Source organism: Dreissena polymorpha, chromosome 1 (genome assembly GCF_020536995.1).
Source record: "Dreissena polymorpha isolate Duluth1 chromosome 1, UMN_Dpol_1.0, whole genome shotgun sequence".
Taxonomy (NCBI): Eukaryota; Metazoa; Mollusca; class Bivalvia; order Myida; family Dreissenidae; genus Dreissena; species Dreissena polymorpha.
Window position 1 is genome coordinate 3,506,088 of NC_068355.1, and position 25,785 is coordinate 3,531,872.

The window sequence follows — 25,785 nt, forward strand, 5'->3', positions numbered from 1 at the left end:
TTTTTATTATTATTATTATTATTATAAACAATAAAAAACATATTATTTTTGATTTATTATAAATAATACTTTGACGTTACATTTTTACTTAACAAAATATAAGCAGGAAATTAAAACATCAAATATCACTGTTTCTTTCAATATGCTAACAAGGTGTGCATCAACTATAATGTTATATAAGGCATTGCCAATAAAGAACTTCTTGTGAGGGCACAGATATTTAACCAAACCTGCAGATTACAAATGCATGCCCAACACAAGAGGAGAGATCCGATTTCTCGACGGTGTTTCAACTGATATGTCTACATGATCATGCCATCAGCTGTCTGTTAATTCATTGGTAGAATATTCAAAGAATAAACAAAGCCTGTTTAATTGTGTATCATTCATTACTTTGATTTTTTTAATACAGTTGGGTCAATGGTTTCATATCGAGGAGGCTCTCATAAAAAACGACACATATTCGAGACGGATTTTATCCTATGAATGAAGCATTATTGTTAAAATATATTCGTCATGCAAAATTTTAACGACGGTGTTAAGCTAAGTAAATTAAAGCAGACGCTATCTTACTGATATGTTTGTTATTTTAGATGTATTATTTTTCAATGAAATGATACACGTTGTAAAATGTATTAGAGACTACTCGACTAATAACTTGTGGTCCTGTAAAATAAAGAATAGGGAACTAAGGCGTTTCCTTGTAAAATGTCTGGATTGTCTGCACAGCATTTTCTGACGGATGTTACACTATTGTTTTTTTAATAATTCTTTAAATGTGGACGAAGACTCTTGCGAGTATACAGAAGATGCATGACGACATCAAAGCGCATGCGCGCTGCAGAATAATACTTGGAACTTGAAGTAAAACAGATTGAGGCCGAGTTGGTTAATATCCAGGCGGAAACAGATCTGGTGTTCAAACGGCAGACACGAGAACAGCTGCTGTTCGATGCAATAATGAAGCGTTTGTACAAACTATTGGAACAAAAAATAAAATGCTTCAATCTCAAATAGACAATAGATCGATGCACTGCTCGATTCACACATATACGCGCTTTTTATGTATTTATTTTTTAATAATACAATTGGTTCAATTTGATTAAGCGTTTATTTGATGTTATCCTGTTATTGCAGCAATGCCCAAGACATATTGTCAATGAATTGATGGTGGAATCGAATGTGTTACAATACATACTTATAGGGTTGTTAAGATTTCAGACTAACGTCTAGGGTGTTTATAATTCACACAGTGATCACAACACCACTATTCCAACATCGTCGTAATTAAGAAGTCGAATGTCCGTGATTTTGATCACTTTCCAATGAACAGATTTTCGACACACATTTGTATACAAATTGCACACACCTCGCAAAGGACGTCCACATGTTTCTTATTCGCGTCCGGACAGAATAGATCGTTTATACCTTGTGACTATTCAACGACATTGTATAATTTGTTGAAGTTTACATATCAACAAAAATACAATATATAAATTAATTGTAATGTAAACCGTCTGCCCGAGACATGTGTACCGTTTGGGAACGGTCGATTCAAAGCATTGGTTGCAGCAAACCAACATTCTATGCTCCTTTTTTCGAAACAAACAAGCTCGAATTGAATCAACAGTCATTAACTTGTTTTGTTAGTATACATGAACAGTTTGTTTTAAAACATGCACGTAAATAATATCACTTATATCAACATTTATCAATATACCAGTCTAGCTGGAGTTTCACTTCTTTATTTTTAATAGTTGCTGATAAATACCGCAGAACAAAATGCACTCTGTTAGGAACCCAATTGCAAAACCTCTACATAGCAAGGGATAAGATGGCATACACATTTATGACCTCGTGTTTGAAGTAAAGAGGGCATTTTCTCGATGAACACAAATAACTGTCCAGTTAAAGACATCTTGAACGATTCCATTCGGAATTTTCTTTTCTGAAATATAAAATGACCATTATGCGTGTCAGGATATTATCCATTAATAATCACCCCCTTCAGATTTTAGAAGTGAAATCAAACAAAGACACGAACATTTTAAATACATTTTCGACAGAAAATCCTTAAGTAAAGAAGTGGTCTTGTGCTTTAAATACAGATGAAAAACAGGAATTGAACTTCAGAGAAAATGTGATGGATAATGCCTTTTTGTAAGGAAGAATTTAGCGTGGCTGATTTTAAGAATATGGTGTTAACGTGTGTTGTATGTTGCTAATAGATAATGCCCGCCCTTGTTGATGCAAAATATCATACCTGCCCTTTCTGTGACCAATGGCTCATTCTCGTCCTTGTTGATACCAAAAGCTCATATAGGTTCTTGATTATACCAAAATATAATGCCCGTCCAAGTTAATACCATTATGTCATTCCCACCCAAGTTTATAGAATATGTTATGCCCGCCCTTGTCTATAAATACCACTATTTAATACCTAAGAAATAGTAAACCCCACTGAGGTCCCTATGTCATTATAGTGACCAGCTAGGCTGCCAAAAAAAACGTATATGGACCGAAGCAAAGGACCAATACTAGTACATTAATTTTATAATTGTATATATATATTTCGTCCCACAACTGGAAAACTACACTGTCTTGTCTTTCAAAACAAGCGTATTTGTTTTATTAATTAGTATATACACAAATCCCCAAGTTTGCATTTATGTGTCTCAAATATTTAAAAAAAAAACAACCCAGAAAAACTCAGTCAACTACATTTCTTTTGTCTAAATGTCGTCTATATAAAGTTCAACTTACACTACGCCTTTTTTTTCGCCAAGTTCATCGGGTGGGAGGCACACGTACCACGGATCACGATGGCCTCTTTCCTTACAAAGAAGAAGAGCATCAACGTGGACATAATCCAGTACTACGCCCCGACGAACGTTTACAATAGTCTGTCAACCATCATACAAGACAGATCAAAGGGGAACATCCTCATTCTAATGTGTGACTTCAACGTCAAGATCGGCAGTGACAACCGAAGATATGGGGAGATCATGGGGAAGCAAGGGTTAGGCGAGATGGACGACAACGGGGAAAGTTTTGCCGACCTGGCCACCACAAGGAATCTAGTCATCGGAGGAAGTGTTTTCCATCACAGAAGGATACACAAGGCAACTTTGGTTTCACCAGAACTGTCAACGGAAAACCAAATTAACCGCCTTTGTATCGCAAGGAAGTTTCGTAGCTCTGTTCAGGATGTACGTGTCAAGCTAGGAGCAGACGTGGCTTAGGACCATTATCTCCTTGGACATGGTCAGGAGGGCCCAGCCAACGCCAACGTTACATCACTGCCACACTGGAAGAACCTGGGAGCAATAAGAATTCAACGTCACTCTCTCCAACAAGTTCCAGGTCCTAGAGGAGCTGCTTGAATAAGAGACGAAATAGCAGAAGTGGCAGAACGTGAAAGAAGCAGTGCTTTAAACATGCCAAGAAGTACAAGGCTACCCGTCGTACACCCACACAGAGTGGATATCAGCAGAGACGCTTCGGAACGTTGCGGAAAGACGAGAAAAAAGGCACGTATCAACAACAGCAGAACACAAGCCGCAAAATTGAAAACACAAGAAGAGTACACCGAAGCAAATAGAAGCGTCAAGCGAAGTATTAGAGCAGACAAGCGGAACTACCGAGAGACGCTTGCAACAGAGGCGGAGGAGGCAACCTATCAGAACTTAAGATGTGTACCCCATCACCAAGAATTTAGCAGGAAAGTTTGCAAAGCCAGAGAGGCCAGTAAGGAACAAAACTGGAGGAATAATAACAGATGACGAAGGGCACAAGAAGAGGTTAATAGAGCACTTCTACGAGCTACTCAACAGGCCAGCTCCTGCGAACCCACCGGTGATTCCGCCAGCTACAAGCGATTTGACAATTCAGTGCTGCACTCCCACAAAGGAAGAGATCAGCAGCGCCATCAAGCAAATGAAGAACGGCAAATCTGCAGGACCTGACAGCATACCAGCAGAAGCGCGTAAGAATGACGTGGAGACCAGTGTGGAGCTACTACACACGCTCTTCAGCTAGTTATGGAAAAAGAAGAAATTTTAACAGTGGAAGGAGGGTTACCTCATCAAGCTCCCCAAGAAAGGCAAACACTTCCTGCTCCAACTACCGAGGAATTACGCTGTTGTCCATCCCATGAAAGGTGTTTAATCGCATCCTGCTGAACCGAATGAAATACGCAGTAGATCCTCATTTTGTGACCAACAAGCAGGCTTTCGAAAGGAGAGATTGTGCACGGATCAGATCGCAACCCTATGCATCATTCTTGGACAATCCCTGGAGTGAAATTCGCCGTTGTTTGTCAACTGCATTAACAATGATAAGGCATTCGCCAGGGTTGAACGGGCGTCCCTCTGGAGAATTCTGAGAAACTACGGAGTGCCAGGAAAGATCACCAAGATCATCAGGAAATCTAAGGAAAGAATGACCTGCAGAATCGTTTATGGCAGACAGCTCTCGGACGCCTTTGAAGTGAGAACCGGTGTGAGGCAAGGCCGGGTAATGAAAACATCGACAGGGCAGAAGCAGAATGGATTTCAGTGGACATTCTGGAAACAGTTGGACCACCTCGACTTTGCCGATAATCTGACTCTTCTCTCCCACACCCACCAACAGATGTAGGAGAAGACAAACATGGTAGCGGAAAACACTTGGAGACTGGGTCTCACCATCAGCAGAGAGAAGAGCAAGGTGTTCAGGACCAACCCATCCACCAGCACACCCGTCACAGTCCAAGTAGAGGCGCTGGAGGATGTTGACAGTTTCATATATCTCTGCAGGATCCTGGACAACCAGGGAGGAACGGATGCAGATGGCAGAACCCGCATCGGTAAAGCACGAGCAGCCTTCCATCAGCTGAAGAACATCCCGGGGTATAGCGCGATTGGCATCACCACCAAGATTAGGTTCTTCAATACCATCGTGAAGCAATTACTACTCTATGGAGCAGAAACCACTGTCACCACCATAAAGAAAATGCACATCTTCATCAACACCTGAGGAAGATCCTCAAGATCCGCTAAACAGACAAGATCTCCAATGAAGAATTATGGAGAAAGCAGCTGCCAGTTGAAGAAGACATCCTTCAGAGACGTTGGCGGTGGATGTGTCACACCCTTTGCAAGCCTGCATCCAATACGACAAGGCAATATCTTACATGGAACCCCCAAGGGAAAAAGGAAGAGAGAACGACATAGAAACCCCTTGCGCCGTGACCTAAATGCAGATGCTAAGCAGATGGACCAAACATTGGGGCAGCAGGAGTTATTCGCCTAGAACCGAGACGCCTGGAGGGACCACAGGCGAAGATGATATGAGTTTATTTTTTCCACGAAAAGCGCACTCACATGCGTTTTGGTGACATCACCAGGCTTAAAAAATGCCAAAATGACGTCGGTTTAATTCATTAATTGTGTAAAACATCAATGCGATGTGATGTTGCTAACATCAGTGAATATACTACTAAGTATGCCAATAAATGTAAATTCAATGCAAAATTAACGAAACGAACCACATTTTTTTTAACGTATTATATCAATATTACTACTATTCAGGTTTTATTTTTTCAATATTTGTTTGTTAATTTTGCTAGGCCATGCATTTCGCACGAACGTTCTACGTAGTAACGTCTTGGAATTAAAACAAAACACATCTCCGGCCATAGCTTGCTTTTACAACCACATTTAATATTCATCTAAGTCTCTAAAGTATTACGTTATGACTTATTCGTGCGGGAGAAATGGTATATAAATCCCTGATCTTGTGTCCATAACTCGTTTGCAAAATATTTCGTCAATCTCCACGCAGAGTTGTCGTTCCTTTCTCTCACACAATCTCTGCCATCACAAGACAACCTTACCAGATTTGGTATGATTTTATTTTCTTTGTTTGAGTAATATATTACAAAAAGTAGTATCATTTTCTTTTACAATTTAAAAATAGTGAATAAGTTAAGGTTCATTATATAAAAATAATTACCTAAATTAAAAAAAGTAAACATAACAATTGTCAAATTGTTGTACCACGTGGCAAGACTATCATCAAGTAGTTGGTTATGAAGGCATGAATTTGATCAAGCTATGCTAGTTCCCGTCAAATCTCTGCGCGGAGGGCGTTATTTCGTAGTTCCATTACTTGTACATTTTCTTGATAGAAAGCAACAGAACATTAAATACTTAAATATAGTGTCCATTATAAATGTTCATTTTCATAAATTTTAGAGATACAGCGACACGAACATTTCGAATTTATCTTCACGAGAAAAACATTAAGGTTATGGAATTTTCTGCTTACTATGGAACTTTTAACGCACAAACAGGTAGCGAATTAATTGTTTGAATGTGATGAACGGAATATATTGTATTTTGTAAATAAGTATACATATACAATGGAGATCGAGAAAAGTAAATAAAAGCACGCGGAACAAAAGACCTCGCGTTATTCTAGTAATATAATGTATAAAGGCGATGGAAAAGTGTTTCATTTTTATATAACACTGCAACTTTTATTGTGCAAGTAAATCTATAAGAACACGTGATTGAAGCCGTTTACTCGAGTACACATAACTATAAATGAAATATATTAATCTGAGATTTACACCTCATAGGTATATTGCATAAACCTCTGTTTTACGTAGCGTTTTTTTCTGCACGATCGTGTTTATGCTTTTAATATTTCAGGGTATTTAGATGGAAAATCATCGACGGGATGTGTTTTTTATACACTATCCTCAGAAGCCCCTCATGAAGCTTTCGTCCTCGAAGTGAGGACCTGCTTAGCATAGTGAAAAGATCAGCGTCGTGGTAATCGAAGCAGACCACATTAAATGAATTTCCCGTCGACGCGGTAGGTGGCATCAACAACGTGATTGTTTGGAGTCTGAAAGCGACTTGTGGAATACGCAACGTCTGCGTTTGGAGTCTGGATGGATAGCACATGGTAATAGCAAGGTCATTATTTGAAGTCTATTGAGATGCAAAAGGCGGTAAATGAACTGTCATTGTTGAGAATCGTCATTCATGCGACAGGTGGTATGAGTTGCGACATTGTGTGAAATCGGGAGAAATGCAACAAATGGTATCAACAACGTCATTGTTTGAGATCTGGAGAGATGCGAACAAGCGTATCAACAACGTCATTGTTTGAAATCTAAAGGACGCGATAGGTGGTATCAGCTACGTCATTGTTTGGATTCTAGATGCGACTTATGGTATCAACAACGTTATTGTTTGTTATCAGCAACATACTTATTGGAGTCTGGAGCGAAAGATGCTATCAGCAACATCATAATGTGAATTCTGCAGAGATGCGAAAGGTGGTATCAACATCCATGCTGTTTAAGAATATGGATGCGACAGGTGGCATCGGCAACGTCATTGTTGTGAGTCTTGATGGGATTCGACAGGTGGTATCATCGACGTTATTGTTTGAAGTCTTGAGGGATGCGACAGATGCTATAAGCAACGTCATTGTTTGGAGTCTTGAGGGATGCGACAGGTGGTATCATCAACGTCATTGTTTACAGTCTTAGGGATGCTACAGATGGTATCATCAATGTAATTGTTTGGAGTCTTGAGGGATACGTCAGGTGGTATCATTAACGTAATTGTTTGCAGTCTTTGGGATGCGACAGGTGATATAAGAAACGTCATTATTTGCAGTCTTGGGGATTCGACAGGTGGTATAAGAAACGTCATTGTTTGCAGTCTTGGGGATGCGACAGGTGGTATAAGACACGTCATTGTTTGCAGTCTTGGGGATGAGAAGGGTGGTATAATCGACGTCATTGTTTGCAGTCTTTAGGGATGCGAAAAGTGGTATCAGAAACGTCATTGTTTGCAGTCTTCATGGATGCGAAAGATGCTATTATCAACATCATTGTTTACTGTCTTGGGGATGCGACAGTTGGTATCAACAACGTCATTGTTTGGAGTCATGAGGGATGCGACAGGTGGTATCATCAACGTCATTGTTGACAGTCTTGTGGATGCTACAGGTGGTATCATAAACGTAATGGTTTGGAGTCTTGAGGGATGCGTCAGGTTGTATCATTAACGTCATCGTTTACGGTCTTGAGGGTGCGACAGGTGGTATACGAAACGTCGTTGTTTGCAATCTTTGGGATGAGACGGGTGGTATAATCGACTTCATTGTTTGCAGTCTTTAGGGATGCGAAAAGTGGTATCAGAAACGTGATTGTTTGCAGTATTGTGGATGCGACAGATGATATCATCCACGTTATTGTTTACAGTATTGGGGATGCGATAGGTTGTATCATCAACGTCATTGTTTGCAGTCTTAAGGGATGCGAAAGGTGGTATCAGAAACGTCAGTGTTTGCAGTCTTCTGGATACGACAGATGATATCATCGACGTCATTGTTTGGAGTATTGAGGGATGCGACAGGGGGTATAATCAGCGCCATTATTTGGAGTCTTGGGGATGCGACGGGTGGTATCATCAACATCATTGTTTGGAGTCTTGGGGATGCGACAGGTGGTATCATCAACGTTACTGTTTGGAGTCTTAGGGATGCGACAGGTGGTATCATCAACGTCATTGTTTGAAGTCTTGGCGATGCGACAGGTGGTATCATCACGCCATTGTTTGCAGTCTTGGGGATGCGACACATGCTATCATCAACGTCATTGTTTGGAGTATTGAGGGATGCGATAGGTGGTATCATCAACGCCATTTTTTGAAGTCTTTGTGATGCGACGGGTGGTATCATCAAAGCCATTGTTTGGAGTATTGAGGGATGCAAAAAGTGGTATCAGCAACGTCATTGTTTGGAGTCTTGAGGGATGCGACAAATTCTATCATCAACGTCATTGTTTGGATTCATGAGGGATGCGACAGGTGATATCATCAACGCCATTGTTTGGAGTCTTGGCGATGTGACAGGTGGTATTATCAACGTCATTGTTTACAGTCTTGGGAATGCGACAGGTGGTATCATCAACGTCATTGTTTGAAGTCTTTAAGGATGCGAAAGGTGGTATCAGAAACGTCATAGCTTGCAGTTTTGAGAGATGCGCAAAGGTGCTATCATCAAGGTCATTGTTTGCACTCTTAGGAATGCGACAGGTGGGATCATGAACGGCATTGTTTGGTGTCTCGGGGATGCGACAGATTGTATCAGCAACTTAATTATTTGGAATCTGGATGCGACAGCTGCTATCGACAACGTCAATGTTTCAAGTATGTAAAGATGATAATTACTTTTTTCAATTTTTCTACTAATAATAACACTATGATCCGGTAAAATGTTAAGTCTTCGAACATATCATAAATAGTTTGATTGCCATTCTGATCTTATACAGATTTTTACTTTGCGACAAATTATTTATGCCAAAATTCTGGTTGTTTTGCTCAACAAAATAAATATACATGTGAATTATACCACAATGTTTATCCATGCGTTGTTTGCATGTACCACGTCCAATAATAAATCACTCAACAAAAGCATCAGATGCAATTTGATTTACCACGTCTTGCAAAATCAGATATGTTGCTGTATTAACATAACATTGAATGCATTGGTATGCAAATGTAGATTACCATGTAACATGCCTATACATTACAGATATAATGTTAAAACAAAAACTTAACTGCACAAATTCCATTGTGATTGGATTTCAACAGTTTGCATGCCGCTCTCTTTCGAGAATCAAAACAAACATTTTGTAAGAAAGTAGAGATAAAAGATATCCCAAAACTGTAAAAAAAAAAACAAACAAAAAAAAAACAATAGAAATTACCATTTGTGTGTTTTGAATCGCATTACAATCTCATTTGACCTGCGTCATGCGCAAAATAAATCTTGTGCCATATTTGACTCGCATAATTTCCGACATGCCAGCGCATGCGCACATCTGGTGGTTCGTTGGTCGAATATAGAACAATACCTATTTTCTTAAGACGCGGCTATTTGATAACAAGAACATTTGGAGTTTTAACTGAATTAAAAACCACAGATCATATAAGTGCTTTCTGAGTTCAAACCTTTTGCATAATTTATTCGTACATTAAAATATCATACCCGTGGAAACTGTTGATATTTAATAAGTGTTAAAATACTGTGTATATTGCCTTTTTGACCACTTTCTAATTCGTTTCCTTTCGGAACTGAAGTACCGGTCAACTTGTACTATAAAGGAGTATTGTTACAGAATGAAAACAATAGCACGTGATTGTACCTCAAAAGGGGTCCGTAACAGCAATATTAGGTTATTAGATTGTAATATTAAATTTGGGCCGTGCTCTGTGAAAAGAGGGTTTAATGCATGTGTGTAAAGTGTCGTCCCAGATAAGCATGTGCAGTTCGCACAGGCTAATAAGGGACGAGACTTTCCGCCCAAACTGGAATTTTACTTTAAAGAGACTTTTTTTAAACAGAAAATATAAAAAAAGCAAAAAGTTTCGTCCCTGATAAGCCTATGAGGATTGCACAGGCTAATCTGGGGCGAAACTTTACGCTATGCATTAAATCCCATTTCCACAGAGCATGGCTCATTTTTAATAACCTGAAGCAGGTGATCATAATTATACAAGAAAATGGTGTTAACCCCAAGAATTACGCAGCTATCAGTCGCTGAGCAAAGGTGGTCAGTTGACTACCACGTCTGCAGCTTTGATATTTAATATAATTGTTCGATTATTTTCGTTTGAATATTTGCAAGTCTTTTATTTACGTTTAAATAACAATAGCCCCCCCCCAAAAAAAAAATGTAAACAATATATAAACATGCTTAAAGCTTGAGTCAAACGTTTCAGCCATATAGTTATGTAAGAGCCGAGTTCTGGGGAAACTGAGTTTCATACGTGATTTGTTTCCGCTTTCCGCTGGTAGTATTTTTTCCTTGAAAGGAAGTCTTTTTTTAATGATTGTCCAGTCTAGGAAGAATGTGTCATCCCAGGTTAAACTGTGCGGACTGCACAGGCATTAAGCCTGGTGTTCCAAACACGAGACTCATATAAAACAATGCAAACTTTTAGGAGTTGAAATTATTGTAATTCTAGAATACTGAAAACTCATGCCTTTGCTAAACGGAATAAACGCAGGACTAACGTTAGATCAATTGTCTATTTATCGTCTCCTATTTGCGGATGATGCTGTCAATTTCTCAGAAACTAAAGAAGGACTCCATGAATCGTTGAATTTATCTAGAATTATATTGCAATAAATGAAATTTAACTGTTATATAAAAAAAAAGGTCTTTCGAAATGGGGGCGCGCTAAGCAAAAACTACAAATGGACCTACAAAGAAAAAGTTATTGAAATAGTTAGCAATTTTAACTACCTTGGTATTGTTGTGTTAAGTGGCGGCTCATTTATACCTGCCACTAATACACTTTATGGTAAATCTACAAGGGCTATGAATTTACTGTTTTGTATTACAAAAGATATGGAAGTGCAAATAAATGTTATGTTCAAGCTGTTTGATTCATATGTATTATCAATCCTTAATTATAATTGCGAAGTATGGGGATTTATTGCGGCAACTAATATTGAGCATATTCACAGAAAGTTCTGTAAAAGACTGTTTAATGTAAAACTGTCAACAAATTCAATGTCACTCTATGCCGAACTTGGTCGATTTCCTTTATATATTGGTAGATACCTACGAATTGTTAAATATATTTTTTTAAACTTCATCAAAAGAAACAAGGAAATTGCATCCTTACAACGGTCATTAATATGCAAAGATTAGAAATTGAAACACAAAATAACACTGTTAATTGGTCCTTTAAAGTTCGCAAAATTTTAAACCAAACAGGATTTGCAGATGTATTGTTTCCTGAGTCAGTTATAATTAAAATTTGTATTCCTTTGTTAAAGACTAGACTCAGAGATCAGTATGTATCTGAGTGGAGAGTTAATGTTGATTCACCCACTTCATTACTATTTTATAAGGAACTTAAACCTGTATTTGAAAGATCTGTGTATTTAGATATCATTGACAATAAAAAAACACGGAAACATAATTGCTAAAAAACGTCTATCGTCACATAATCTGTTAATTGAAACTGGTAGACATTATAACATTATCAGAAATGAAAGTATTTGTACTTAATGTAACCTTAACGATTAAGAAGACGAATATCACTTTTTACTTAGATGTTTATTTTATTAAGAAGAAAGATCCAAATACATATCAAAATACTATTCAATAAGACCAAGTATGCACAATTTTTTTAAACTCTTAAATAGTAATAATAAAGGTACCCGTACTTCGGAATTTAGCAATTAACTGTATAACATGCTTTAAGAAAAGAAATAATTTGATTTTTGTTTAACTCAAGGTTTATCATTGTTATTTATTTACTGTTTGATATGAAATGAATAAACTGTGTTATTGTTTTATCCGTTGCTCCGATTTTTTATTTTCAGTGGATTATGTACTGATTATGAAATGTGAGTTTTTTGCTGTTTTCTCTGTTGTTGTTTATATATAGTTGAGTATAAATACTCAATTCAGTGTTAACATAAACACACAACACTCTCACGAGTAATTTATTATTATCTTAATTTAATGTATTTTTTCACGCATGTATGAATGTTTTATATTGATCACAATGAGCTGTTATATGCTTAAGTGAATAAGATATTTGTTCTGTTCTGCCCTATTTTTAGGGTTCAATTTCTCAAATATGCGTGTCATTTATATTTAAAATAACAAAGACATTAACGCATATGCAAGACAAAACCTTAGTTGGGGCACTATCAGCTTAAGAATGTGTTATCTTTCAAAGAGTATTTGCCTTTGTGAAAATAACCAACCAAAGTGGTACACACATCAACACACAATAATAATGTGTGTATAATAATTTTGCTATAAATTGAATTGCAACTGGAGTAACAAAATAACATATTATTTCCATTACCAACTAACATTGTGCTTTCAAATAATTCTTTACATGTTTTTATATAAACGATAATTTTTGGAATGTAATGAACGCACATATTAAAACGTTTGAACAGTATATCCATTTTTGTATTGTTCGTAAACAGTTTCAAGTCATTCAAATTGTTTATAGACATTTACAGTTTAACCCTTTCCCTAATAAATTTATCTGGATATTAATTAACATGCTAAAGCTGGTTCTAGATGAGTTTATTGTCGTTGTTTTTTGTCCAAAAAAAACGAGTTGTTTAAACGTTGCAATTAATTATATGCTTTTTTCAAATAACTTTTATGTTACGTTACATTAGGATTATAGATTGTGTATACAGTCCATCATGTTATCAGTTCATTGTTAAACATACAAGAAAATGTCGTTTTGACGATTTGTTTCTCAACAGGGCTTCAATGCTTTATTTCTGTCCGTCTAAAAAAAGAAACTGTATAAACTGGCACTTGAACATCTTTAAGTTAAAATATCTCATTCAAGTTATAGCGGTTTTCATATGTATTGCCAAAAAAAAGCGATTTTTAAGCCAACACTTTGCTATGTGTTAATATAAAAGTGTCATTTCAGTGGATTCAACCGTAATGAAACCCACAATGCGCCATTAAAATAGTCGTCATGAAATCGATGCTTTTGATTTTTTAATTACAATTTGTTATGTCCCTGTAGCATATAACGATAGTATAACAATAGTATACAATACTGTAGTAAAACGATATTATACAATACTTTCAGAAAATACATACACGTATACCAATACTCGGACTAGCATGATCACGAGTAATCTTTCAAAATGAGGTACGCATGTGTTCAAGAAATAAACGAATGAGAAATTTCAGAAAGCATCAAGAAATTACTGAAGAGAACAGGGTTAACTTGATACATTGGTTTGAACAAACAACTTGACAATTTGTACAACAATTAAACCTCCTTTACCAGCCATTCAAATGTCATACGTCGTTATATAGTGTATAATGACTGATCATTGAGGCGTTCACCATATTATACGACTATACTTGGAAACGCATATAAACTTAACAAACAATGACTTTTAATACAAATTAACAGTAATAAGAAAGGTAATCTTGTTGAAACATTAATAAGTGCACTAATTTGTACAAAATGTGGATTGTAATGTAATGTTCATAGTCATTTCCATTATTATACTGATGAAGACACTAAACTGTTGTCAACATATAATTATCAAAAAAAGATATAAATAGAAATATCCAAATCTCCGAATGAGACATTCATTTGTATAATATATCTTACTGTAATTCCGTGACATATATTGTTTGCTTAATGCTCTGGTTGTTTTGCTCCACGAAATAAATATTCGTTTGATATGTATCCCGGTGTGTATCCCTTATTTGTGTTCATATTCCCTAATGTACATCCATACGTTGTATACACATACCCCAATGTTTATCCATACGTTGTATACATATACCCCAATGTTATCCATACGTTGTATACATATACCCCAATGTTATCCATACGTTGTATACATATATCCTAATGTTTATCCATACGTTGTAATCATATACCCTAATGTTATCCATACGTTGTATACATACGTTGTATACATACGTTGTATACATATACCCCAATTTATCCAAACGTTGTATACATATACCCCAATATTATCCTATAATATTCGTTCCGATTTGAATCGCGATGATCTTGAAGCTATATGGATTGACATTTTATTACCGAAATCTAAACCTATTTTATGTGGTGCTTTGTATAGACCTACTTTACAACAGAACTTTTATACCAGTCTAAAATATTTGTGCTCTTCATGCAATGATTTTTTAGAACATGAATCTATTTTACTGGATGATCTTAACACTGATGTGTCCATGAACAAATGTTATACTTTTTTTAAAGTGTTTCAAATCATTTATTAATATGTTTCATTACAAACAACTGATTTCAGAACCAACTACAGCTTGTTCTACCATCGAAACCATACTTGATTTGATATTGGTTTCTAATATTGACAACATTACTCAGTCAGGTGTAATTCACACTTCCTTTAGTGATTATAGTTTAATATTTTGTACTAGGAAAGTTAGTAAAATTCCTATTAGTTCTCATAACAACGTTACTTTAAGATCTTTAAAAAATTATAATACAGAAGATTTTCAGGCAAGTCTTTTAGCAATTGACTGGACTCCTGTTCTGTTATGTGATAGTGTTAATGCAGCTTGGTGTATTTTTAAACGTCTATTTTTATCTGTGATAGACAACATAGCTCCTGTAAAACAGACTAGAATTAAGCAGAGAACAGAAACTTGGATAGACTCAGACATTCTCAGTGCTATGAATGAAAGAGACAATGCCTTTTACAATTATAAAAGGATATAAGTGTAGATAATTATAACATATTTAAGACTCTTTGAAATCAAGTTCAGATACTTGTTCACAATGCTAAAAAAGATTATTTTAACAATGTACTTGATCAAAATAAAAATGATTCATCATCCTTATGGAAAACTCTTAAAAATCTTGGTTTGCCTTCCAAGAAAGGTTCAGCAACATCTGGCTCCAATATTTGTTTAAACATTGATAATAATATTTGTTTTGAAAAGAATCTTATTGCTGAAACATTTAATGAATTCTATAAACTATTGCATGTAAACTTGTTGCAAAATTACCTGAAAGTGTACACACATTTGGTGTTAATTTTGTTAATTCTTTTTATGCAAATAAGGGTGTTTATGCTAATAGTTATTCTTTTCCCATTGTAACTGGGAGTAAAGTTCTTAAATATTTAACTTCACTTGGTACAAAGAAAGCTACTGGCTTAGATGGCATACCTTCGCGTTTTGTCAAAGACGGGTCCTCTGTTATTGTTAGTCCTTTAACTCACATCATGAATTTGTCCCTCATACAAGGTCAAGTCCCCGATGATCTTAAGACGGCAAGAGTCGTTCCACTTTATAAAAAGGATGACAAATTGTCTGTAGGTAATTACCGGCATGTGTCCATTTTAAATGTTATTTCTAAAATCCTTGAAAAGGTAGTTTATGACCGGGTTGAATCTTATCTAAAAGATAATAAATTATTGTATAAATTTCAGTCAGGTTTTAGAAGTGGCTTCTCCACTGATACTTGTTTAATTCACCTAACTGATTTTATCAGGTATGAAAATGATAAAGGTAATATTGTTGGCATGGTTATGTTAAATTTACAGAGGGCGTTTGATACAGTCGACCACTCAATTCTTCTCATGAAACTTCGAGCATCCGGTCTTAGTAATGGCGTTTTAAACTGGTTCAAATCATACTTGTCTGATAGAAACCAGCTTGTTGATGTTTCCGGTACCTTTTCTTCTAAGGCCAGTGTAACCTGTGGTGTACCCCAAGGCTCAATCCTAAGACCCTTCTTTTTCTAATTTACGTGAATGACATGGCAGTTGTGGTTAAAAATAAATTCTTATTATATGCTGATGATTCTGGATTCCTTGTTTCTGGTAAAAGTGTACTTTATGTTGAAAAGGCAATAACATATGATATGAACTTGGTTAGCCAATGGTTGATCGACAATAAGTTGTCATTGCACTTAGGTAAAACTGAGTCAATTGTGTTTGGGTCCAAGCAAAACTTAGGTCACAATCTAGCATTGATATATCTTGTAATGGTACAACCATTGCTTCTACCTCATCCGTTAAGTATCTTGGAATTACCCTTGATCAAAACCTTTCTTTCTGCTCAATGGCTGAGTCTCTTTTGAAAAGGTCAATTTTAGGTTAAAATTCCTTTATCGTAAGAAAGATTTCCTTACTTTGCATACGAAGAAACTTCTTGTAATGTCACTTATTCAGTGTCATTATGATTATGCTTGTTCTGTTGGGTATAAAAGTATAACTCAGACTTTAAGAAATAAGTTACAAACCTGTCAAAATAAGTTAATTAGGCTTGTTCTTGACCTTGATTCTAGAGCTCATATTGACCAATCTCACTTTAAGTCCCTCAACTGGTTACCTGTTCACATGAGAGTAAATCAAATAATGTTATGTCATGTCTTCAAAATAAGAAATGGCATTTCTCCAGATTACATGAGTGAACACTTTGTTTCCCAAGATTCTATGCATAATTACAGCACTAGGCTTAGTAAAAGGGTGGATATTGTTAACCCAAGGTCAAATGTCATGGTTCCAAATCTTTTTCTTATAATAGCATTAAACTCTGGAACTCTTAACCTGAGTCACTCACAGAGGTCAACAGGTTAGAAGGCTTTAAGGTTGCCATTAAAAGTCATTTAATGAATAATATTTAAATGTTTATATATGTGTATCTTTTCACTTTTTAATAAGCATATATTAGCTTCGGCTTAGGTTTTTATTTTTAATAATTATTAGTTCATACTTCATAACATGCATTTTAGCAATATATTTAATTTAGATAATTTATGATACCTCATATCATCAAATTACAACTGTCAAAATATCTATGTGTTGCAATAATTGATAACATTATCAATTGATCTTAGTTTCCAGCTCCTGTGATATTTTCTGAGCACTACTGTGATAATAAGTTTGATCTCTTTTGAACGGTGATACATATTTTTTAGTTTATTAAATAATTATTTTACTATGAACATAGTTATGTTCAAGGTCAACATATGTTTAAGGTCTGCTTTTTTTGTCATGCCGCCAATAATAAGGTCCACAATGGAAATAAGGGCTTGTTCTTTTTTTGTGTCGTCCTTGGTTTGGTGAGCATGTAATAGTTTATTGTACATGATATAGTTTTTAATAATTGTTTATTATTTTATTCTATGTTATATTGTGAGTGTGTATGCTTCCTATGCCGAAATAAATCTATCTATCTATCTATCAATCTATCTATCTATCAATCTATCTATCAATCTATCTATCAATCTATCTATCAATCTATCTATCAATCTATCTATCAATCTATCTATCGATCTATCTATCAATCTATCTATCAATCTATCTATCAATCTATCTATCAATCAATCAATCAATCAATCAATCAATCAATCAATCAATCAATCAATCAATCAATCAATCAATCAATCAATCAATCAATCAATCAATCAATCAATCAATCAATCAATCAATCAATCAATCAATCAATCAATCAATCAATCAATCAATCAATCAATCAATCAATCAATCAATCAATCAATCAATCAATCAATCAATCAATCAATCAATCAATCAATCAATCAATCATCTATCAATCTATCTATCTATCTATCTATCTATCTATCTATCTATCTATCTATCTATCTATCTATCTATCTATCTATCTATCTATCTATCTATCTATCTATCTATCTATCTATCTATCTATCTATCTATCTATCTATCTATCTATCTATCTATCTATCTATCTATCTATCTATCTATCTATCTATCTATCTATCTATCTATCTATCTATCTATCTATCTATCTATCTATCTATCTATCTATCTATGTATCTATCTATGTATCTATCTATGTATCTATCTATCTATCTATCTATCTATCTATCTATCTATCTATCTATCTATCTATCTATCTATCTATCTATCTATCTATCTATCTATCTATCTATCTATCTATCTATCTATCTATCTATCTATCTATCTATCTATCTATCTATCTATCTATCTATCTATCTATCTATCTATCTATCTATCTATCTATCTATCTATCTATCCATCCATACGTTGTATAAATATGTCCCAATGTTATCCATACGTTGTATACATATACCCCAATGTTATCCATACGTTGTATACATATACCACAATGTTTATCCATCCGTTGTATACATATACCCCAATGTTATCCATACGTTGTATACATATACCCCAATGTTTATCCATACGTTGTATACATATACCCCAATGTTATCCATACGTTGTATACATATACCCCAATGTTATCCATACGTTGTATACATATATACCAATGTTATCCATACGTTGTATACATATACCCCAATGTTATCCATACGTTGTTCACCTATACCCCAATGTTATCCATACGTTGTATACATGTAGCACAATAGTTATCCATACGTTGTATACATATACCACAATAGTTATCAATACGTGGTTTACGTGTGCAACACTTCCTATGTCTACGTAACATACATATACACAAAATTAATGTTTATCAACATGTACCACTTTGTTTATCCATACATTGTATACATGTACCCCAATGTTTATCTATACTTTGCATACATGTAACCTATGCATATCGATACCCTATATGCATGTTCCCCAGTCTTTAATTATCCCTACATTGTATACATGTACAACTATGTTTATCCATATGTTGTAAACATGTACCTATTCCCGCATTAATCTCCTTGCAAAAGCATCACATCCACTTTGATTTCTATAGGCATAATCGGACTTCATTTCTGTATTTTAATAACATTGAATGAATACTACGCAAATTAAGATTATCATGTAACACGCCTATAATTTATGAGATGATGTTACAACAAAGCCGTTAGTGCAGACAATCCATGATGGTCGGATTTCTCTAGTTTGTATGTTACTGTGTTTTGAAACACATTCAATGCAAGAACAAAATGGTAAGAGAAACCATCTAAAACCAAATAATGAGAAAATACTATATTAAGATCAAGCGATGTATTTGGCAGAGGAGCCGGCTAATGGGACCGCGAAACCTTGCTTTACGCTTGAGCGGTTTACATTTGCAAATACGGGACGACAAAGTTTAATTGCTTTAACATATATATTATAATAAATATTCCCAAAAGTGTATAAGAACAAAAATTCGAAGTAGAAAAGACCAATATGGTCTTAAAACATAGAATAATTTGTTTTACAATAAGCTTTCCGTACTTTAAAATTCATTCAATTGATTACGCAAACTATGACATATCTCATGTGACGTTATTTCTGTGACGAAACACGCAAGTTTTATCCCCGATGTATGTTGATTCGCGGTGTCAATGTTTTGCATTAACATTAGCAACAAACAAAAAACAAGACTATTGCCAAGCAATAATAGTCCCCTACCGGCTCCACCATTGTCAGAAATTCCACCATTCTCAGAATAGTTTAGTCCCCTACCGGTTTCAGCGGAGGGGACTTATGGTTTTGTCTCCGTCCGTCAGTCCTTCCGTCACACTTTTCTGGATCCTGCGATAACTGTAAAAGTTCTAAATATTGTTTTATGAAACTTGTAATATGGATAGATGGCATTGTGGACATTATGCACGTCATTTCATTTTGTTCCTACGTCAAAAATTGTGGTTGCTATGGCAACAAATAGACTAGAAATAGTGCTGAAAATGGTGTTTTTTCTGGATCCTGCGATAACTTTAAAAGTTCTTAATATTTTTTCATGAAACTTTGAACATGGATAGATGGCAATATGGACATTATGCACGTCATTTCATTTGTTCCTACGTCAAAAATTGTGGTTGCAATGGCAACAAATAGACTAGAAATAGTGCTGAAAATGGTGTTTTTTTTGGATCCTGTGATAACTTTAAAAGTTCTTAATATTTTTTCATGAAACTTGCAACATCGATAGATGGCAATATGGACATTATGCACGTTATTTCATTTTATTCCTACGTCAACAATTCAGGTTGCTATGGCAACAAATAGACTAGAAATAGAGCTGAAAATGGTGTTTCTTTCTGGATCCTGTGGTAACTTTAAAATTTCTTAATATTTTTTCATGAAACTTGGAACATGGATAGATGTCTCTATGGACATTATGCACGTCTATGCACAATCTATCCATTACTTCAGGACTCTGGCAGGACTCCAGGGGTCACTGGTTCGAAACCTGCTCCGGGCAATGTTCTTTTCCTTTTTTTAATTTTATTCTTGATTTTTTACTGGAGCTTTTACGATCCAATGTTTACATTTATCAATATAAAGCATTTAATGAATAATTTAAAAAATGCCAAAATCTGTGAAAAGGCCCCTTTAAAGTTATGGAAAGAAATAAAATGGAAACTTTATCTATGTGTTAGCGATCGAATAACGACACAATGTTTTAGATATACATGTATTTTATTTTTAGTTGATATTATAAGTAAAATAATCTCGTAGAAATATAGCCTTATTAAGATTGCGTGAACACATCACATTTTTAGATATAAACTATCTTTGTCGCATTAAACAGCTTGGTTTGTGCATCATAAAGTGGTGTGAAAATACCAGTTATTCATCTATACTCTTAAAACAAATAGATCTACTTGTTATTTTAATGTTTTTAATTTAATGTAATGACTTTTATGTTTATTCATTACATTATATTAATATAGAAATTATTAAACTCCGCAAACATTTTCAGTAGTGGAATGTGTGTGATAATTGGCTCCTCTTTTATTGAATACAAAAGACAAAAAATGCACATACATTCAAGAACATGTATACACCGTATAAAGATGTGCACATCTTTGTTTAAAGAAGCCATTTAGTTATGTTATAGCCGCGTCCATTGATAATTGGACTTCATATATGTGAGTAGAGTTTAAAGGAATTCTCTTCTAAACAAAAAAAAAACCAGTCGATGCGGAAATTGTCGTCCCTGAATATCCAGTGCGGACTTCAAAGCATATACGCATGTACATACAACCCGGTTTTTCCAGACCGGGCCTTATATACTGAACGATGCAACATTGTTAGGAGAGGAAAACGTGTTATTTTATAATAATTAAAACTCAGGACATCATGTTTGTAATTAAATGTGTGGACCTCCATGATGCACTTAAATTATCAATTAAAGTATTCAATACAATTAAGCGAAAGTTCGAAGTTAACACGGGCAACTGAAATAAAGAGATTAAGTAATAAGGAAAACCATAACCACACACGATTTGCAACTCGTTGTATTAGGCGTTATCGAAATTCAGTCACTTTCGTCACTTGCGACATTGATCAAGTATCATAATAACGAACAATGTTAAAAGGCAAAAACATTCAGAACGAAAACGGGTTCGTGTAAAACACGCAAACGTTACTATTCTTTTAGATAGAACAATCAAATTTTAAATTGTTCCCATAAAAATTATTTTTTGGTTAACTTCTTGGAAAAAACTGTGGCTCATCTCATGTTCATATCTCCCTTGGAATTGCCAAAAATGTATCACGTATAATCCATGAACAAGTGTTAAGTTTTGTCACTTTCAGCCCAGCTAAACGCTTTATACTCAATGGTCGGCTATACTCATTCCGAAATGCCGTTTGTTTTTCGTCATCATTGGCGACCATCACTTTCTTACCTATTTCGGAAAATCCGCTTTAACAAATTAATTGGGCAACCACAATTACAAAACCTTTCATTCTCTGTATATAATACAAAAACTATAGACACATTCGCGTTTTTTTCTATTGCCAACAAGAAGCATATGGATACAACAACGTCGTCCGACCGCTAAATACGGTCGAATACAGCAACTTTGGTTTGACGTGCACAAAGACGGAGTCCCTTTCCGAATGTAGTTGATGTTGAACTCTGTAGCGCCGTTAAATGTCACATCGCCGTTATATGTCGCAGGCTACGAGATTTGTCGCAACGTTGACGATAAATGTCGCTAGGAAGATAAATGTCGCAAATCCTACTGACGATATAAGTCGCAACTTTAACGATAAATGTCGCAAAAATTTCAACTGCCGATATATGTCGCAACATTAACGATAAAAGTCACACACCTTTGTAAGTCATGTTAAGAACGAAAACTTGAAGTAAAAAGACTTAAACTTTAAGGTTAGATTTTGATTACCCGACGAGGTTTTTTAAGCCGACTTCCACCAAAATGGTCAGTTTTTAGTTAGTATTGTCCGAAATGGTCAATTGTGGTCAGTATTTCCATAATTGTCAGTTGCGGTCAGTATTGTCCGAAATTGTCAGTTGTGGTCAATATTGACCCAATCAATTCTTATACTTCTTGGCTCGAGTAGCCAGTTGTTGAGATTTCCTTGTGCTAAATGGACTGCTGTTATCAAGATTGGACAAATGTTGTAAGATGTGATAAAACTGTAACATTATTACAGCAACACAAATTACGATAAAATTGTGACTGTAGTACATGTATCATTATCTTAGTTCATGTATTACTATTTTGCAGACGCACCGGCATATGCCGGAGATTGTACTGGCATACTAATGAACTGACTGGAGAATGATATGTTCTTTTTATTTTTTTCAATATCGTTGCCTTTAATTAATGCTTAACATAAAGGCAGCGGTATAATATGTCGCCGATTCACTGGCTCGCTGCAGAGTATCAATCTAGTGAAAAATACCTCATCCCCGTTTATCAGTGAACGTTTATTAGATTCCCGATCCTTTTGGAATTTGAACTCGTACTCTTTAAACTAACCAATTACGAAAATGGCCGCATTTACTTTAAACACTATATATATATATATATAATCTGACACGAGTTCTCGTTTCATACCATTTTTTACACACATTTATTTTTTACAAATTTTTATCTATGGAAGAGCGCCATGAAATGTAAGTGATTTCAGCCAAGTTAAAATTTGGTCGGTTAAAAACGAAGTTTACAAAATTCAAAATGCTATCATTTAAATTATATTTTAAACTTAGTTTTTATAGAAACACTATATACAGCAAAAATACCAAGAAATAGACAGATTGACCGTTTACATTTTGAAATAGAAATAAAAATGCAACATGCATCATTCGTATTTTCAGCAGAAAATAACCCAATTTAGAAAACGATGTTTTAATTTGAAAAAATTGAAGGATGTGCATCAAAATTTTAACATATTTAACAATAAACATAGTTATATGCTATATTAAATCAAATTACGTTAGAAAAGAAATAAAAAACGCGTCGCAAAAAAGTATGCGATGTCGGCATGATTCGAACCTGCGCGATAAGATCCCAAAAGTTTTCTTATCCATCGCCTTAAGCACTCGGCCACGACAATTTCACAGTGGGGAAGCTTAAATTAAATATCCATAAGTGAACAGGTAAAAAGGCTTGTCAATCTTCGAAGAAATCGCGAAATCGTAACTCTTTTTCAGATGATATTTGGATCAAAGTCAATATTTATTGTGAAAATAATGTATTCTAAAGGAATTACGTAAACATATATCAAAATTCGAACTTTAAAACACATTGCCTCTCTCGGAAATAACCAATCATTGATGATCGTCAATGATCGTAAAATAAATCGCGGGAAATCATTTGGGGTGCGCTACCTTAAAAAGAGAACCCGTAATTCCTTGCAGTTTTCACAGAAAGGCATTTTTCTTTGCCGGCCCCATAATTACCCAGCTGAGCACAGAGGTTGGGACCAGAGGTCCCGGAGTGATCCTGGATCGATGATTCTATCCAAGAATATTCGCATTCTATCGCTGATTCAAAGATGACAAAGCTGTCAGTCTCCGGCAGAGATATCGAAGCATTCACATGTGGTTCCACCCATACGGTTCCTGTCAGACTGACCTTATATAACCAGACTTGTCGAAACGGCCTTAAACCCAAAGCAAAAACTTACGGGCCAATCGTTTTTCCGATTTCCGACAAATTTTAAACAAGGATTTTGTCATTTTTGACTACAGCTTAACGTTTGTGGTCGAAAATGAATAAATATGACCGCTTCGGTCGATCTTCACCGCAGCTGACAATTATGGATAATACTGACCACACCTGACCATTTCGGACAATACTAACTAACAACTGACCATTCTGGTGGAAGTCGGCCCAAATAAACATCGTCGGTTAATCTAGATCTAACCTGAACGTTTTAATCATTTTTACTTCAACTTTTTATTTTAACATGACTTACAAAGGTGTGCGACATTTATCGTTAATGTTGCGACATATATCAGCAGTTGAAATTTTTGCGACATTTATCGTTAAAGTTGCGACGTATATTATTAGTATATTATCAGTAGGGTTTGCGACATTTATCGTTCCTTGCGCATTTAATCGTCAACATTGCGACAAATCTAAAAATGAGTGAAAATCTATACCCTAATTTCTCCTCCTCATTCTGCTCTCCTAACAAATCTAATACTGAATCAACTTCACTGACGTCTATTATGTACATGTCATCCTCACTGGAATGTCTTATGAGATGGCTGAACATGCTCTCATATAGCCAATCGTCTTGCTTCTGTTTTGGAAAAGTTATGTTTTGAGGTTACATGGTTGACTAAATAGTAGCGTCTCAGAAATTTTCTATCGCAATCTTGTACACAACAAAGAAAATGTTGAATTTCATATCTGTCTTTGATGTGCCTGTTCAAAGTCCATCTTGATTTAAATTGTTTTTCACATTTTTCCCACTTGAAAATTTTGACAGATTTTCAGTAATGAGTCTAAAAGTGTTATTGAACAAATTGAAAGTTTCAGCCCTTTTATAGATTCTTCAGGCTCTATTCCATGAGTTTCTCATGCTTTTTATGCTTGACTGCATTCTATCTCTTCTCTCATATACAGGTGTCCCTTTGCGCCAATATTTTAAAATCCCTTGTATAAACATTAAATGGATGAGCTTAACCATTTCACAGATGAGTTAACACAAACAACTGACTACTAAATACATCTCTGCGCCACTACTGTGTAACTCTATATGTGTGTTCAATACACAAGCTTAATTGTTGAAAAATTCCTTTGTCCTTTGAACTTCTTGCACTTCTTCTGATTGGGTAGATAACCACATAATATATTTCGACCCTAAGTTCAAGGTCACAGTGGTAAAAATGTAATGCGCAAGGAAGGTCTTGTCCAGATACACATGCATACCAAATATGAAAGCAATATCTGCAAGAACACAGAAGTAATGAGCCTTTTTCTAATAGCGGTCGCTGAATTTCAAAACATGAAAACTGGCCCCAACTTCAAGGTCAAGATCACA